We start from the raw sequence: 19,478 nt of genomic DNA, 5'->3' as shown, positions 1-19,478 counted from the left end.
AGATGATGGACTCTGAAAAACAAACTGAGGGTTCTAGAGGGGAGGGGAGTGGGGGTATGGGTTAGCCTGGTGATGGGTATTAAAGAGGGCACATTCTGCATGGAGCACTGGGTGTTATGAACAAACAATGAATCATGGAACACTACACCAAAACAAATGATGTAATATATGGTGATTAACATAACAATAAAAAATTTTTAAAAAAAGATAGTATAGATTTCCAGATTTTTGTGTTACTAATATAATTGAGCTCTGATATCTCAGGTTTGTGTTAAGCATTGTGCATTATCTCATTTAATTTTCACAAAATCCCATTCTTCATTGATTTTAACTCAATTATTTTGTTTATTTTTTTCATTTTAGCCACTTTAGCTATGAATCAGGATTCATGTTACCATTGCTTAGAATGCCATAGGGTAACTGTTGAGTTTTTTTGTTGTTAATGGTACATAAAATAAATATATGTCTTAAACTGTATGGCACCTTAGACTCCTTGAAATAGAGCAGTGCCAATTTTCCATATATAAAAAAATGATGATTAGAGAAGCTTAAATAAGCCTGATCGAAGTAAAATAACTAACAAGTTTTAGAACAAAGATTCCAACTCAGGATTTTGATATCTGTACATATACATTTCATAAATGCCCTATAATACTTCCCACATATTGTTTGTACATGATATTTCCAACATTAATATTTATTTAATTATTACAAGGACTATTTTTTTAATTTTTAATTTTTATTTGTTTAATTTAATTTTTATTATTATGTTCAATTAGCCAACATAGAGTACATCATTAGTTTTTGATGTAATGTTCAATGATTCATTGGTTGCATATAGCACCCAGTGTTGATCTATTTTACCATTGTTTCAGCTGTAGTTAAATAATTAATTCTAATAATAGTTCCTACTGAAACGAAAATAAATTAACATTTTTATTCTTTTGTTATGAATAGGTAATACATATTATGCTACTTCTATTCTTTGAACTTAAAAGAGTTCCAGCAATGACCTTTCACAAAAGATTAAAAAACAAAATTATTTTTGCCACCAGAATGTCCATACTGATAGCATTTGGATGCTTATGTGGAAACTTTTTTCATAATATAACAAAAAGTGCTATGTATTGTCAGAATTGACCTGTAAACAATGAATCTGTTCAACCATGCTTTAACTCTATGGCAAATTGTCCTGAAGCTGTACATGGAGTGAATATACCCAATTTATCTTACATAAATATGCTTTATACCTATCTTTTCTCCTCTTTATGGAGATTGAGGTAAATGAGGTCATTGCAAAAATAATTCACTTATTAATTTAAGAATATTCACTAAATGTACTATTCAATTCAATACATAGTTTTTAGCATGGAATAAATATTATTATTAAAGAAAAATGATCTCTATCTTCAAGAATAATCAAACTAGAGAAGGAAATTAATATTAAATATTTTTACAAATGCACATATTAATACAAATTCTGATATGTGCTCAATAGAGGAGAGAACATAATGGTCTGATAAGCAATTATAGCAGTTAGACCTCCCCATAGAGGAAGAGGGGAGAGTCATAAAGGCTTCTGTGAAACAAAGCAACATTTAAGATGAATCCCAAAGCATGTGTAGAAACTGGCAAAATTGAACGGAAGTGTATTTCACATAAAATGAACAACTATGTAAAATCACCATGACAAGAGTGTCTCTTATGCACCCTTCAACTTCTCTTAGCTTCATCCGGTTTTTGCTCCACCAGCTCCTGTGTGGATCAGATTTGAGTGGTTTTGACTGAACTCATGCGGACATAACCCAATTGTGCTTCATCTCAGACTCTTGCCATGTGTTTTGCTTCCAACCTGTGGCTTCTCTTTTGCTGTTACTGGACTCTACTCAAGGTTCTTACATTTACAACTTGTAACTGCAGGGAATTTAACACTTTCTGGGTCAAAGCTTTCACCATTGAAAATAAGAAGCTCATGATTAAATTTCTCCCCACTTTTTCCCTTGTCATGGATTGTACTAAAACTCAGTTTAAATTCCTTCTTTTAAAATCCTTCTGTCATGGATTGTACTAAAACTCAGTTTAAATTCCTTCACACACACACACACACACACACACACACACACACACACCTCTCTCTCTCTCTCTCATACATATCTATGTACACTAGAAGGTTCAAAATATACTGAACAGTTCATAGTATCTAACATAGTCCACCTCTTGGTTAGTCAAAATTATATAAAAGCCTCTTTCAAAGAAAGTTAAAAGCCAGTTTCTCTAGGAACTTACCCCAGTGAATGTCACAGTATCCTCTGGGGGAGGGTAGAAGGCAGAAGGAAGACTGTGGTTCTTTTCGTGTCTACATGGTCCTTCTTCAAAAGTTTATGCCTCTCCTTCCTTCAAGGGGCTCTGAGCTTGTAAACTGATTCAATCTTGGGATTTCGGTAAAGGTTATGAATTATCATTTGACTCCATTTACCATAGACTGTTTCCTTCATTCTTTCCTTCTTTACTTACAAATCTGAGAGGACTTTATTAAGTTTTCCAATGTCGGTCTTTCTTAATCTTATGAGGAATTGGACCATGCCGATATTCTTCCTTATTAAAACTTATTAAACCATATGATGACCTGTTGTCCAGAGAAATGGCCCTGCGTAACATCTCTTTCATTAGGAAGCCAAGTGTCCTCACTAAAACCATTCTCTCAAATAACAGCATCTCCCTTGCCTACAAAGGCCAGCTACATTTCTATTTAGAGATAAGGGTGCTTTTTTATCAAATATTTTGCAAAGTATTGGTGGATGCAGTTTCTAAATCTTTTGAGGGACCCAGCTATGTGGATGAATGAGTAGATTGTACGTGCAAAATATATTTTATATTCCAGTCTATGAAATTTTTTGGATTAACCTTCTGTACTTACAAGAAATGTCTAATGCCTTAAAATCATTTAGCAAAGTAATTATGTGGTCTTGGCTTCAGTTAACTAACTTAGCAAACAATTAAACCCACTGAAGATGATCTTTGTTAAGTGTACCAATATCTATGGCTCAATCTGTACTAGATTTCCCCCACCTTCACTAGGGGTTATACGAAAACAATGAATCATGGATCTACATCAAAAACTAATGATGTATTGTAAGGTGACTAACATAACACAATAAAATAAAATAAAATAAAAAATATTTCTCCCTTCCTGGTTTAGCAACTTCAGAATCTATTTTAGTGTCTTTTTTAAAAAAAAATTTATTAATTTATTTAACAGAGAGAGACAGAGAGAGAGAGAGAGCATAAGCAGGTGTAGCAGGTGAGGGAGAAACAGGTTCCCTGCTGAGCAAGGAGCCCAATATGGGACTCAACCCCAGGACCCTGGAATCATGACCTGAGCCAAAGGCATATGCTTAACTGATTGAGCCACCCAGGCATCCCTATTTTAGTGTCTTGAAAACCATTGTTTTTCATATATTTTGTATGAGGGTTTTTTTGGTGGGGGGGGAGGGTGGAATTTTTTCAAGCAGAAGGGGTAAATCCATTTCTTGTTTCACCATTTTAAATGGAAGTGGAATGACCTCATGAACCCATTTTTTAATTCCTAAAGGACTAACCTACATGTTTTATAACATGTGGATTGATGTGCTATAGGAGAGAAAGCAGAAAGATCAGTTTGGAGCCTGTTCTAGAAGACAAGGGAATAGCAAATGCTGGTTGGACTAGAAAGGTGGCTGAGTTAATGGAGACAGATATGATATATATTTTAAAGGTAGGTCATCATGATAATCATGCAAAGTAGTTTTCATTTATTAAATTTCCTCATACTACTAGAAAGTAGTATAAATAGCATATTAAAAAATTACAGGCCAATCTTTGTGTGCCATAACTAGTAATGAGAATGTAGTAAATACTAATGGACTAAAAGGTTTTATTTATTAGATAGTAAGATTCAGCATTATTAAACTTGAAAACTTGAGCATTTATTATAATGGAAGATGGGCCCTGTTTTCAAAAATATTAAATGGAAAAGTTAGAAATAATGGATTTCTAAAAAATTCTCTTAATATCTGTAAACTGATTTACTAAATTTAGAGACATACTTAAATGAATTAAATTTACATCATTACTCTCAAATAATAATGTATATATATTTGTAATTTATTGGCATCCTAGTTTTATAAATTTAATTTTTAGGATTTTTATTCATCTTACCATAAAACTGTACTTGGGAGTTAGGCAATGATGACAATGATAGCAATTTATTTGATTGCATATTCTCTAAGCCACAGCATTGAGCAATAGATGAGACTATCTGAAAAAATTTATAATTCAACACTATGTAAATTATAAAAAATATTTTAATTGAAGAAAGGCAAATTCTACATAACTGGGAAAATCTTATATTTTGAAGAAACCTAATAGGCAGGTAGATAGATGTATTTGTAGACATAAGAATGTATGCTTTCTAATAAATATAATTATGCAGTTGCCTTTTGATATTATTGGCTTATAATTTAATCACTGATTTTTTTTTTTAAACCACACTTGAATAGCCTTTCTCTCTAAAGCATTCATGACATTTTTTGGTCAGAACTTGTCTTAGGCTGAGCACTAGCAATTCTATCATTCCTTCTAATTTTTGCTACATGTTGCTTATCAAAATTCTTTGTCCTTCTTTAGACACTTTCTTAAGCAAATATTGTTTCTGCCTTATAGTTATTTCAGCCCCCATGTTTGATCTAACACAAAGATGATATACTGACACTGCTTTAAGTATCCCCTTAAGTTCTTGCTTTTTTTTTTTTAAAGAAAACTGTGTAACATTAGGTAATTTTTTATATTTTTTCCTATAATTATTTGTATTCACTAAAATGTTGGTGAATATAAGTACATACATATATTTTAAGTTGTATTATAATACTTAAATATAATTCTTTTATTCCTTTCTTTAACCCACTTATTTTTCTTATCTCATTATCAACCGATGGTTCCAGATCTATTTGAGGAGTGAATTTCTATTGACTGGGAAGGAGATGAGATATAAAATAAAAATGTAAGATACATATGATCCAGAATATGAACATTAAGCATTATTTCCAGTGTGATGCACTCAATTATAAATGGCTTAAACATGGCACACAAAACTTACAGCCTCTTTTCACTTTTACTTCTACTAATGTCTTAAGATGTTAAGAAGTCAATTACTTAAATAACCTTTGATTATTCAAAATGATAAATTGAAAGTTTAACATATATTTTAAAATGTGCATGTTCTCATTTCTAATGATAACTTACAATAATTATTTCTGAACATTAAAGATATTAAGTAGTTTCCCTTTTAAATTGAATTAATATGAATTGGATTTAGATTCTGTAGGAAAAAAATGTCCCCAAAGAATGAACATACATAAAATTTAAATGTCCTTAGCAGTATCAATCTATCAGGTCTTTCATTGGATCTCAGCAGTTAACCTGGCTCATCCCAATTTATTCTGCATGAATATGTACATCTCAATTTACACAATAAGGAGAGCAACTAAATGTATTGCAATGTACATGACAGGCCCACTCAACCAAAATTATGTCCTTCATCCTCCACAACTTCTAAATGTCCTGTTACACGCATTGCTGAGAGTGAGAATTTGTGTCTATGATCTGAATTTAGAATCTGACTTCATTTAATGTGTAAACATCAATAAGGCTGTACGTTTTACCGCTTATTGACATTTACCAGAGCTAACTACTATATACATTGAGGAAACACTGTTTAATTGGCAAAGTTTAAACTTTGCCAAAGTTCTTTGCTGAGATATGTTCCAATCATACATTTAACCTGAAATTTGTTCCTTTTGCATCTTTCCCCATTTCACTGTCAACTACATTCAGTGGGGAGAAAATAAAATTGTACCAATATTGCATCATACGCGAATGAAAGACACAGAGATTTGATCACATTTTTAGAACACAGATAACAGATTGCTATTTCTGGATGAAGCAGAGTGGTGGAAGGCCTCTGAAGAGATGAAATTGAGCTTCCAACCTGTCACAAATGATGGTGAGAAGATAGGACTGCAACTCTTATGAGGAGTGTTTGAAGATAGCCACATTTGATTAAAGAAATGTGAGCATGACAAAAACAAACAAATAAAAAAATAAAACCCAGTATGAACAGAATACATGGATAGACAATAAATTACAAAAAAAATATTTGCAATGCTGCAGATAGAGTTATTATCTCTAATTTATAATAGTACTTGACAAATGACAAGAAGAGTGTTAAATATTAGAAAATCTATAAAGTATCTGAAGAGGCAATTCATAGAAGAACAAATCCTAATGAAAAGATGCTTAAACTCAATAGTTTTCAGAGTAATGCAAAGTAACAATAAGCTATCACATAGGAATCAGACTAGCAAGAATGAAAAACTCTTTTAACATATTTTTGGTAGAAGAGTATTAATGTACAAAGGTGCTGTCATATATTATTCATGTAAATGTAAATTTTTACAACATTTTAGCAAATAATTTGGGAAATGTATATATATATACATATATACATATATATGTATATATATATGCACATCTTGTTTAATCCATCAACCCCATTCTTGGTAACCTATCCCACAGATACACCAGATAAGGACCCAGGAGCAATTATTTTATGGTGGCATTGTTTGTAGTTACAGAGAATCCTGGAATGAAGTGGATTTCTACTGATAAGAGAATAATTGTGTAATTATAATATTATGGTGTAATCACATATTAGAATATCATGCATCAATCAAAACAGTGAATTGGAAATATACCAAGTGATTTGAAATAATAGCATAAATTATAATTGAATTAAAAAATGAAGACAAATGTGCTGACTATAATCCCATTTTTATACAATTAAAATAAATCCTTAGTGTAATATATGTGTTTATAATTATATAATACAATATTATAATATGTATATTATATAATGTATAATTACACTAGCATAGAGAATGGTACAGAATATAAAATATCCCTACATGGATTGTGTTTTTATGTATGTGTTGGTTATGGGTGTGAATGATCTGTAAGGAGGGTATGGAAAAGGTGAGAAAAAAAGCATGGAAATTTAAAACAGTAAAAATCATAAAAAATAAATAACAATATATATGATACTATGACATGCATGGATTTACACAAGTAAATAACTGTGCAAGTAAGGCTTTTTACGAGAAAATGGGAGAGAATGAGCCCTTCAAGCTGAGGAGAAAGTGGACTAAACACAATTACCTTCTGTTAATCCATTAAATATCATCCATAATGTCACAACTACATGAAGAATGGTAGAAAGATGGAAACAGACTACAGATCTGATCACATCTCTAGAAGACAGGTAACTGATTGCTATTTGTGGATGACGCAGAGTGGTGGAAGCTGCAGATCTCTGTAGGAATGAATTAGGCTTCCAACCTGTCACAAATGGTGGTAAGAAGACATGAATATGCAACTCTAAGGAGGAATGTTTGAAGGAACTGAAGGTGCTTAGCAAAATAGCTCCTGGGAAACCACAATGAGTCTGTCTATTTGAACTACTGCCGTATGGACTCATTATTTGACTTTAATATCCACATACTGATTCAACAAAAATAACATGTTAATCAAATAGAACAAGCCTAATCAAAAAATTTTGTGTCAGAGCCAATGGTTCTATAGAAGCATAAAGTTAAGTGAGCATTTGTGCTTGGAACTAGGATGCATTTGATTTCCCATCATATTGCCTTCTGTATTCTATGATTATTATAATTCCAATCTTTATCTTCACTTAGTCAAACTTAGGGATGAAATCAACTGCCTGTGTATTCTTAAAATATTCACATAATTTTGTGAAGATGCTAAATAAAACTTTTTATTGTAAAGATATTTGAAAAGCAACTATTATATCGACATATTCAAAATTTGTGTATTATTTTATGCATAATTATGCATAATATTTTAAAATAATAAATGGTCAGTCTTGCATAATTGAGGCACTGAACGTTAATGAAAGGGTTAATAGATGCCATTGCCACCAGGAAGAAAGTGAAAATTAAGATATTCTTCCGCATATGTCAGGTTCTTTAAGATCTGATTGGGAATCTTACTATGATTAAAGGGGAGAAATTTTTTTCAGTAAGGAGAGGGGAGGGGATGAAAACAGAATAAAAAGGATGTAAATTAACATCCATGTCTTCGTTCTTGTACCTTAATTAATAATTAATAATCAATAACGTACTTAGTAATGCATACATTATAACACTTAAGATAGGTGAGTTTAAATCACTACATTGTTGCAAATCCCATTTAAAGTACATGATTTCATATTCCCAAAAATGCCCAACTATAAGCCAGGTTAATTCAGGAAAAGGTAGTTATTTTTTTTCTGGTATACTGAAAAAGACTTTTAAAAAGACAGATCAGTCTTTAAAATTTAATAGAGAATATCCAGTAATTTGTAAAGTGATTACTGAAAAATGAGGACTTCACAAAGAGCATTTTCTCAAGGTGTACATGGGTATGAAAATGTACTGGAAAGAGAAGAATTTGTGGTCCTGCTTAGCAGATTCAGTTGAGACCATATTTATAAGTATTTATTTGCTTTTTGCTTTTAGATTAACTTTTATCTCCTCTACCAATCTGTAAGCTCAATGAAGATGAAGTCTGTATATAAGCTTCTCAGCATTATATTCTCTCTACCCAGCACATTGACTAACCCTTAGCAGAGACCCAATTCTTAAGTAGTAAAAGATTTAATAAAGAAACTGTAATATACCTGGTTGCCCAATGGGTTGGGCATTACCACTAAAATAAATGACCAGCACTGTGTCGTGGTTACTCCTTTGAAGTTATTCTAATAGTCACATGAAGAGTAAAAGATCATATAACCAAACTAAATTAAAGCTATTTTTAAATTGAATATAGATGTATACAGAAGGCTAAACCGAGATACTGAGGAGGGAGGGAGTCCCTAAAGCTAATAAAGTTAACTTTTGAAGTTTGTAAAAATGTGATAATATAATAGCGAGTAGGAAGCTCAAGTGAAGGGTGCAAAGTTTGAGAGAGATAGCTGGTAATATTTCCAGCCATTTAAAAGGATTTGGCTACATGATTATAAGTAGTTTATTAGAACTTAGGCTGTGTAAATTCAGGGTCATCATCCATCCTGATTTTCATTTCTGCAGAAACTGGAAGGAAATCTGACAGGTATTGGATACAGAATAAATATTTGTTGAGTCAATTAATTAAATTGCTCTGCCTTGCACATTCCTTTAGTTGGATATCCTCAATTTAGGAAAGAAGCTTAACTATAATATATATGTTTTATAAGTATATATTACATAATTAAGTGTATATAGCTTTGTCTATAAATATACAGCTTAAATTATAGCACAATATGATTCATTTTATTGATAATATTAAACATTAATACACTTAAATTTTATTTCTCTACTTCTTACACTAATTTAATCTTTTTAGTGTTGTTGATTTTGTTTATTACCCTATGAGTAAACCATATGAATCAATTAATCCCTTTTCCTACATATATTTTTACTCCCTTGGGCAATGAAAGGGGTTAATGATGTGAAGAAGATCTCAAGACATGAATTCCAATGCATAACACATTAGAAAACAAATATTAAAATGTGAATATCATGAAATACCAAATTTTATCCTATGAATATTTCTATAAATATGTATTTAAAGCACACTTCTCCAGGTAAGTCAATAATTATAAACTTCTTTACAGACAGTGTTCCTATAGCAGACTCATCTCACAATTTGTAACAATATTCAATCTCTATTCTGCACAGGTGAAGAATTCCATCATTTTAACAAATCTAGAAAGTAAGCAAAGGATGTTTAAAATAAAGAATTTGTTTTTTTTTTAAGAAAAGAGTATTACTTCTAATATTAAATTTAGATTTTATAAACATTTGAGAAATTAGATAAAAGTCATCCTTATCTAAATAAATTTACATCTTCTGAACCAAAATAGATGAGACTAAACTTATTCTAAAAGTGTGGGTTATTTTCTCTTGTTTTCCTTTTTCTCTTTTAAATATTTCTTGCTACCGGTAATTTTTCGGAGGAGGACTGAGTGGTGAGATTATATTCTTAGGGGAATACAGGAGCCCTCAATCACTGCTGGATGCTCCATAACTTCTGTTGAGATAGCTGCAGTGATGACTCAACCTGTCAACAGGTGCTGTTAAGCACTAATCCCTAGATCCCTTAATACTGAATCTGAGCTCCCAAATTCAAATCAGTGGATGTTCCTTGCTTGTTTCATTTTGTTTTAGGAACTTCTCCAGCCTGAGGTATTTTTATTCATTAAATAAATTTTGCTGGCTACCTCTAGATATACTCGGTGCTGTGTTCACTGTTAACTCACCAAGATGAACAAAACAGTTCTTAAAGATAAGAAGCTAATAGATTTGTAGAAGGCAGACAGGAAAATAAACAACTATAAAATGATATATAGGTTGTTATAGAGTTAGTTACGGGGTTCTTAAGGAAGTTAATGGAAAAGTGATGCATTTCAGGTTGGTAGCTAGTGGGAGAACCAAGCAAGACAAGGATGAGTAAGATATCCTAAAACCTAAACTGAGTCTGAAGTTTAAGAAATGAATAGTAATGAACTTGGATAAGAGAAAGTAGGAAAGATTTATAGAAAGAGTAGATAACATGAAAGAAAGAAAGAACAGAAGAGAAAGAGAGAGAATAAACTTTATTTTTTGCCATTCTGAGAGAAACAGATTTTTTTCTTTTCAATTAAAGATGAATGTCAAATAATTTTGTAGGGTTTATAAAAGTATCAACTGATCAAATGACTATTTACAGATTCTCACAATGAATGCATTCATCTTAAACATATTTATGGAGTGTCCACTCTGTGAATTAGACATTATGCTAGTGATGTGATTAGAGTTCTAAACAAGACTGACAAGCCCCTGCCATACTGGAGCTTGCATTTGAGAGAGAGAGATAATACAATAAACAAGCAATTCAATCATATTTAATGGGAGTGGAGGGTTCTTTAGATTCAGCAACACATGATGGACTTTGAAACATGCCAAGCTAAGAGCCAGAGGAGGAATATTTGAGTCATGGAAAAGGACAAACAAAACCCCTGAGACATAAATATCATGTTGTATTGCAGTAATGCTCAGATTTTAGCATACAACAAATCACATGTATTGTGTAATTGAAATGTTCTAAGAGAGTAGAATGAAATGCTTTATCTCACACATACACAAATATGTGAGGTGATATAGTGTTCATTAACTCAATGGGGGGAACCCTTTCACAATGCATATGCATATCAGATCATGGTGTTGTACACTTTAACTGTTTTGTAATTTTATTTGTCAATTATACCTCAATAAAGCTGAGAAAAAAAATCATATGGAAGACCTATTAAAACCCAGTTGCTTGGCCCCTCACCTAGAGTTTCTGAGTCAATAGACTTGGGAGAGACTAGACAATTTGCATTTCTATAATAGTCCAGGGACTGACTATACTGGGAGAACCAGTGGGTTAGAGACACTCAAAGAGGTCTATGTGGCTAATGTGCTGAGGATAATTTTATAAGCTGAAAAGGATGAGAGTAATTCTATAAACTGAAAGTGGCACAGTAGTCAGGTCACATAGACTCATACTGACCACAATAATTTGAGTTTATTCTAAGTGCCATGAGAAGACATTGAAGGGTTTTCAGCAGGGTAATCGATGACCTGATTTACATTTTAAAAGAATCACTCTGGTTTCTATTAATAAAATGTGTCATAGTGTTGAAAGAGATAAAATAGAGAGACTTATTGAAAATCACTGTAGTACTCTAGATGAGAGAGAATGGCTTTTTGTACAAGGAACATGTCAGTAGAAATGAATTTGCTAGAAGAACAGATGTGGGGATTGACCGAAAGGGAGAATTTAAGAATGACTCTTAAGTTTGGGCGGTTGAACATCTAGTGTCTCTATTAACAGGGAGAGAATAATAATAGAAGTGTTCAGTAAAAAGTTCTCTTACATTGTTAATGTTGTGGGACCATGACCACATTTTAAGTAGCACTGATTTAGAAGTTGTGTAAAGAAATATAAAGATGATTGATTACCTAAAAGGGGGAGATTTAGTTCAGAGATGTTGATAAAATCCTGGTTTTAGTTGTCTAAAGAAAAAATGAGAAAAGGAAGTAACTGAAGAAAATAAATGTTGGTAAACTTTCAAGACGATCTTCAGGGCAAAAAAAAAAAAAAGACTAGTAACTAGAGGAAATTGTGGGTTCATTACAGATTTTTAAGTTGAGAGATACCAGAATTAATTTATGTATTTGTGGAAATGGTCAGCAGAGCAGGAAAGACTGGTTTATGGTATAAAAGAAATAAAGAAACCCCCTGGAGAATGTTTTAGAGAATGGAATCCAAACATAAGTGGAGACTAGCCTTTGATAGAATGAAGGTCATTATTTTTCTTGAAACTGGAATCCAGATAGAGAATACATCTCAGTATATTAAGTTTGTTAGTAGAATTATATAAAAGATCATCCATTTGGTTTCCATTTTCTCAGTAGAATATGATGCAAGGTTATCAGTTGAGAAGAGATGAAGTCTGAAATAATTATTGTGGATGTTAGGTGAAATTATTTTGGAATTTTCATAGGACTTCATGGCAGTATTGAGCATTTGAAGTATGGAGTCATGAATTTAAAGTGAATACATGTAGCCAGTATTCAATTTACCCAATAATTTCAAATATTGAAATGAAGGCCCAGAGAGGAAAATAATTGGTTTAAATCAGAGTAAGTGTTTTGCTTGTAGTAGAACAGAGGTAATGAAAGGAAAAGGAATTGAAATATATGGAAAGGAATGATTATAGTATTATACCATGGAATATAAGCTGGCGAGGTGGGAAATGATGACTAGAATAAATAGTTAATAGTAAATGACAGGTCAATGGACCAGAAGGTCCATGAACAGTTGAACAATAGTCAGCATCGGCATAGAGTCAGGGACCTGGAATATCAAATACACCTTTGATAAAAATGTCCAAATAATAATAGTTTTTTTTTAAATACATTTTACCTTCTTACAAAGTTCTACTAAGATATGCCTAACTGCATTTCAAATGTAGCATATAAACCATGAGGTGGGGACATAGTACTGAATTAGTACTAGAATTAGGTGGGGATTAGTACTGAAGAGAAAATCAGAGAAGGAAAAAAAACAGAGAAATAGGAAAAGGAACACAATGATTCATTTCTTTTTTTTAACATTATTTAGTCATAAAAGTTTATTTTACAAATTTGTATTCACCATATTTACTATTTTAACTACCCTCAGATAAATATTTTACCACTTCCCTTAGTAGAGCAGGACAGGAAATAAATGCAGAATATAGATATATTTGTACATAATATATCATTCAAAATGTATATAGTTGAGCATAAAATTTAACTGTGCTCATTTATTAGATAGTGCAAGCTACAATCAACTTGATGAACTCATTTCTTGCCTTTCTTAATTTCTAAGATAGAAGGTCCTCTGGGGTTTTATTACCTGTAGTTTCCGAAAAGGCTTAAATACCAATAATACAAGATTGGTAAGTAAATGCTGTTAAACCTTTATTATTAAGTGCTTTGAACCATGACAAATGATACTGTAGGAATACAAGTGTTTACATGGAAATATTGTCATGATGTATTGTTGAGAGACAAAAATATCAGCTTGAAAAAGAGTAGCTGAAGTATAATTTCAATTTTTAAAATATTTGACTATATTACTGTGTATGAATGTACATATGTATGCAGGGAATAATTTGGATATACACATATAATTAACAGCTACCTCTAGGTAATGTAGTATTAATTCAGTACTATCTTTTACTTCTGTATTTTCTATTTTCTCCAATGTACATGTGTTACCTAAAAAATTTTGCAGGTTTACTTTTAAATATTAAAAATAAGGTACTTGAAAAGCAGCTCTTCACAAAAGACACTATATTCCAGCAATTGCACTACTAGGTATTTACCCAGAAGACACAAAAATACTAATTCAAAGGAATACATGCAACCCGAGGTTTATAGCAGCATTATCAACAATAGCCAAATTATGGAAAGAGCCCAAATGTCCATCAACAAATGGATAAAGAAGAGGTGATATACATATACAATGAAATATTACTCAGCCACAAAAAAAGAATGAAATCTTGCCTTTTGCTATGATGAGGATAGAGCTAGAGAGTATTTTGATAAGCAAGATAAGTCAGTAAGAGAAAGACAAATACCATATGATTTCATTCATATGTGGAATTTAAGAAAAAAACTAATGATCCTAGGGGAAAAAAAGAGAGAGGCAAACCAAGAAACAGACTCTTAACAATAGAGAACAAACTGATGGTTACCAGAGGGGAAGTTGGTGGTGGAATGGGTAAAATAGGTGATGGGGATTAAGGAGTGCACTTGTGAGGAGCACTGGGTGTTGTATGGAAGTGTTGAATCACTAAATTGTATACCTGGAACTAATATCACATGGTATGTTAATTAAATGGAATTTAAATAAAAACTAAAAAAAACCAAGACACTATATTCCTTACTTCATTTTGATCTCCGTATGTTACATTGGATGCTTTGCTCCCCAAGCCATGCTAATCAACAAATTTTATATCCACATTGAGAAGAAGTATTCAGTTAAAAAGTACTAAATGTATGTGAATGAATATTTCTCTTTTAAGACAGAAATGATTTCTCATGGGAAACATTCCTGTGTATGAGTCCTTTCCATTCCATATTTCTTGTTCAGCTTCTAGAATTATCTTTTCTGTTACCTTTTCTGAAAGATTTAAGGAAATCACAATCACTGGGAAAAAAAATGAGTTGTCTGAAAGGATACTTCTCATCTATAGAAAAAGAAAACAAAAAATTATTATTATTATTTTTTAAAGATTTATTTATTTATTTGAGAGAGCGAGAATGAGAGAGAGAGAGTACATGGGAGGAGGGAGGATCAGAGGGAGAAGCAAGCTCCTTGCTGAGCAGGGAGCCTGATGTGGGACTTGATCCCGGGACTCCGGGATCATGACCTGAGCCGAAGGCAGTCGCTTAACCAACTGAGCCACCCAGGCGCCCGAAAACAAAAAATTAACACAGAGCATCCTGATAAATTCTACTATATAAATGAAATGTTCTTTTATTTGTTTTTTTTATTTAACTGAATATTTTCTGTTCTTTCTCTTTCCTTTTTCTGATTGTATACTGTTGTCATTTCATTTTACCACTAGACTGGTACCCTAGAATTATTCCATAAAAATCTATGATCATACTATATCTTAATTGCTTAGTATCAAATTAATCTTATGTGATTTATTTTAGTCATAATGCTTCAATGCCAGCTTTTAGTCATTGTCTCTTCTACCTTGGGTCACAGGATGAGCCAAAAGTCTTTGATTCTCCAAAACTAAGTTTGTGGTAATATTTTTAATTAAAAATTGCAGCTCTTGATCATAGAGATTTTATTTTAAAAGGAATGTAATCCTTTTTGTTTTTTCAAATCAACTGTATGAGAATTGGAAATATACATAAAAGCACCATGTTATACATAAAAGCACCATGTTATTCATAAAAGTTGATTTTATGCATTCATCTTCACTGTACATCTATTATTTCAACACAGATTTGCTTTGTCTAGCGTGACTTTGACCCAAAACATTGCTGTCCTTACCCACAATGTTCTCTATTACCTACAATTTCATCACTCCAAGAAGCTTATCAATGTATTAATATACAAAATGATTTCAATGATAATAAAACATAATGTTACTTATCATTATTTGTCAATCAATGAGAATAAGAGTAAATGAGCTGGCTGTCCTTAATGTTTTAAAAACTGGTATATCACACCATTTACACACACACACACACACACGCACACACACAGAGAAGATGTTACTACCAACAAAAGGCAGTCTTGGAAAGCAGCTTCTGACCCTGAAGGAGGAAGCATCAGGAGGGTTTGAGCAGGAGTCCCACTAGCAACAGAAGAATGAAGCAGGACGGAATATTATTGCAAGAGTTCTGAAAATTAGTCATTGGAATACAGCACATAAAACTCTACCAGAATCTGTCTGCTAACCTTGCATAGAATAGAATAAAATATTTCCTAACATGATAATCAAAATGTTCAGGATGAAATAAAAAGTCACTTTTCATATCAAGAAACAGGAAAACCACAACTTGAATGAGGAAAGAAAATGATGACAATACTGAGATGAACCAGATGTTACAATCATCTGATCATAATTTAAAATGGCATCATAAAAATATACTTCTATAAATGTTTGAAACACGTGAAAAAATAGAAAACTTCAGCAAAGATGTAGAAGTTTAAAAATGACTAAAAGAAAATCATAGAAATAAAAAATAGGATAACTGAAATAAAATCTCACCAGGTGGATATTGAGATGACTACAAGTGGCAGATTGGAAGGAAATATTTGAAAATTGCATATCTAATAGAGATTTTGAATCTAGAATAATTTAAAAAAAAACACTTTCAAACTTCAATAGAAAGAAAGAAAAAATTCCAGTTATAAACTGTGCCAAAGAGATTAGCAGACATTTCGCCAAAGAAGATATACAGATACCAAGTAAGTACATGAAAATGTTTAACATCATTAGTGAAGAAGAAAACGTACATGAAAAACCACAATATACCTATAGGAATAGCTAAAATAAAAAATAGCTACAACACCAAAAGCTGGTGAGAATGCAGAGAAAATCACTCATTCATTGCTGGTGGGAATATAAAATGCTACAATTGCACTTGAAAACAGTTTGGCAGTTTCTCAAAAAATTACACAAGTAATTCCAGTTAGTTAAGATGCAGTGTAATATTAGTTTCAGATGTACAACATAGTGATTCAGCACTTCCATACAACACCTGGTGTATAGCAGCTTTTTTAAAAAATAAAATTATTTTCAATATTATCATATGTGATTTTTCACTACTTATAAGAAACAAGGGACATGTTTCTATTACCATTTTAATGATGTGTAAGCCAGGGCTCAGGAGTCAAAGTCTCATATTTGAGTAAGTTTAGTAATGGAGACTAAAAGACATGTCAATGTTCTTTGCAATTATATCTCACACACTCCCATCCCCCCAAAAGGCTACTATGATAAAAACAAGAGAAATAGTAGCAAACTTTAGCTACCTCTTTTAGGATTCAATTTCAATAGTTAATATATTTTTTTTAAAAAAAATTGGCAAATTTTGGAAGTTCAAAGGCATTTTTTTTTTGTTTATTGGAGTGGAATATGGATATAAAAGACTGAATCACCACATGACTGAAAATATTCAATAAAAATCTAGTTGCTCTGTTAAAGTAAGTAAATATGGTATGGCAAGAAAAAGCAGAAGGGAACCGTTAAAAGCCATGCCAAAATATTATCCAGGTGATCTCATCTCAACCCATTTATGTAGCCCTGAATTGATTCAGATGTAATTGCGCAGTGTTGGTGATGACTGTCTTGTATTTATGTAGCTCTTTTTCAAAGAAGGTCAGAGCTCTTAAGACTTCAGTTAAGCCAGTCATGAGGGCCATAGCTACATGTGCTCTAATAGAACCATGTACCTTCTATAAAATAATGTTATTAAAACCATCACTCTTTTACTGTCTGATAAATCTGGTAGTCACTGTGATTCATGGAAAAATGTAGATACGGCTTCCTTGCCAGGTACTGCTTTCTCCTTATAAGTTGAGGCAAAACTATTCTAAAAGTTCTCATCAAATGAATTGTTGTGTTTTTAAAAAATGGAAAAATTATCAAAGATATATTTATTCATCTTTACAAGGCACCTAACATTTAGCCTCAGAAACTTTGCAGCTAATTAATATAACTTGGACAGAGAAACCAGTAAATAAGTCAGATTTTTCATCCTCTTCCAGAATCACAAAACCATTATAGATCTCTAAAAACATACAGTGTTCCACAGGTGATTTTTTTTTAAAAGAATACATTCAATGTGATCACATAGTATACTATGAGCTCTTAGGAAAAACTGTGGTAAAATTTAATAGCAACACACTATTATTGTGATTACTATACTTATTCTGAAGTTCTTAAATAGGCGATTGAAGAAAGCACATCTGATGGAACATTTACTGCTCTAACAATTTTACTGGAACACTGAGGTCTTTTTTTTAAAGGCCCTTAAAAACAGAACTTATGAAAAGATGAGTTCAAGGAAATGTCATTCTTCCAAATACATTTCCTCAAGTTGCCATTTTATAAGTAAATTAGTTTTACTCACTTGCTCTTTCCCCTTTTATTGTACACGAAGTACTGTAAACCTGTATGCTAATGATCACCAGTTACAGAAATGACAAAATGAGAAACCATTATGTGACAAACAAATAGCAGGAATAGTAGCTGGTAAATAATGTTAGCCATTATACTCTATTTGCTGTTCCCAAAGTGTGACCTTCTAAGACAACCTTTGGAAATATGTTATCATTTGTAAGGTTAATCACATGCTAACAGCAATCCTTGGCAGAAAACACGATTTTGACACTACAGCTTTTTATGTTGCAAAAATCTCGGAAGTATTATAAATTCAACTTGAAATTACACAGAGCTATGACTTATCTTTATCATTGGATCTGTTGAATTTTAAAAACTGGCCGATTTTCAACATGGTGGAGGCAACAATTCTTACATTTTCTGAGACATTTTCTTGTCTATCAATGGCTAATACTTAAATACAAAGATTGACCCAAGAAACATTGCTTCCTTTTTCTGACTATGCATTCATAAACTTCCTGTACAATGGGTATATTTACCTTCTCATATATACCACAGCTCTTCTGTGTTATTACAAAGGAATATTAAGATTAGCAAGCTGTAATATGTGAAACAAAAACACACATTCGTGATCTTTAATACTAACAGGTTCAGCGATCAATAGGAAAGAGGATGGTAAGTTTTGCTGCAGAAAAAAAAGCAGATGAACTAAACAAGATATTTTTATTACTATTAGGGAGGAGAAGTTAAACATTTCAAAAGACTGTAAACAAGGGATCAGAATGAGGACATGGTGACTTAAAAATCATTGACTTCAATTTCTGCTCCACTGTCAGGTCAAGATTAGTGGAATTAAATAGATCTATCAATATTGGATACAAAATTGGATACTTTATTCAAGATGCTTTGGGAAAAGAGTGGTGTTTGTCTTTGGAAAAAATTACTTGGGTCCTTCCTTTGCTAATTGAGAATAAGCTAACTCCAAGATCTTGGCAAGTTTCAAAATTTATCACTTCAAATGTGCATGCTTTAGGCATAGAAACTAAAACATCAAAGTTCGAAGGACAAATATTCACAGATTTACAAACAGACAAAAGAGTATTATGGAAACCAAAGCAGCAATCATTTCTTTATTTGTTACAAAGATATCATGTTGTTATCATCTGGTGTAGAAACACAGCAG

The sequence above is a fragment of the Callorhinus ursinus genome, unplaced genomic scaffold (assembly GCF_003265705.2).
Source record: "Callorhinus ursinus isolate GAN/ISIS: 27379988/994484 unplaced genomic scaffold, GSC_fseal_2.0 scaffold7, whole genome shotgun sequence".
NCBI lineage: Eukaryota > Metazoa > Chordata > Mammalia > Carnivora > Otariidae > Callorhinus > Callorhinus ursinus.
The sequence above is the reverse complement of the archived record's forward strand: the minus strand, read 5'-3'. Positions refer to the sequence as shown.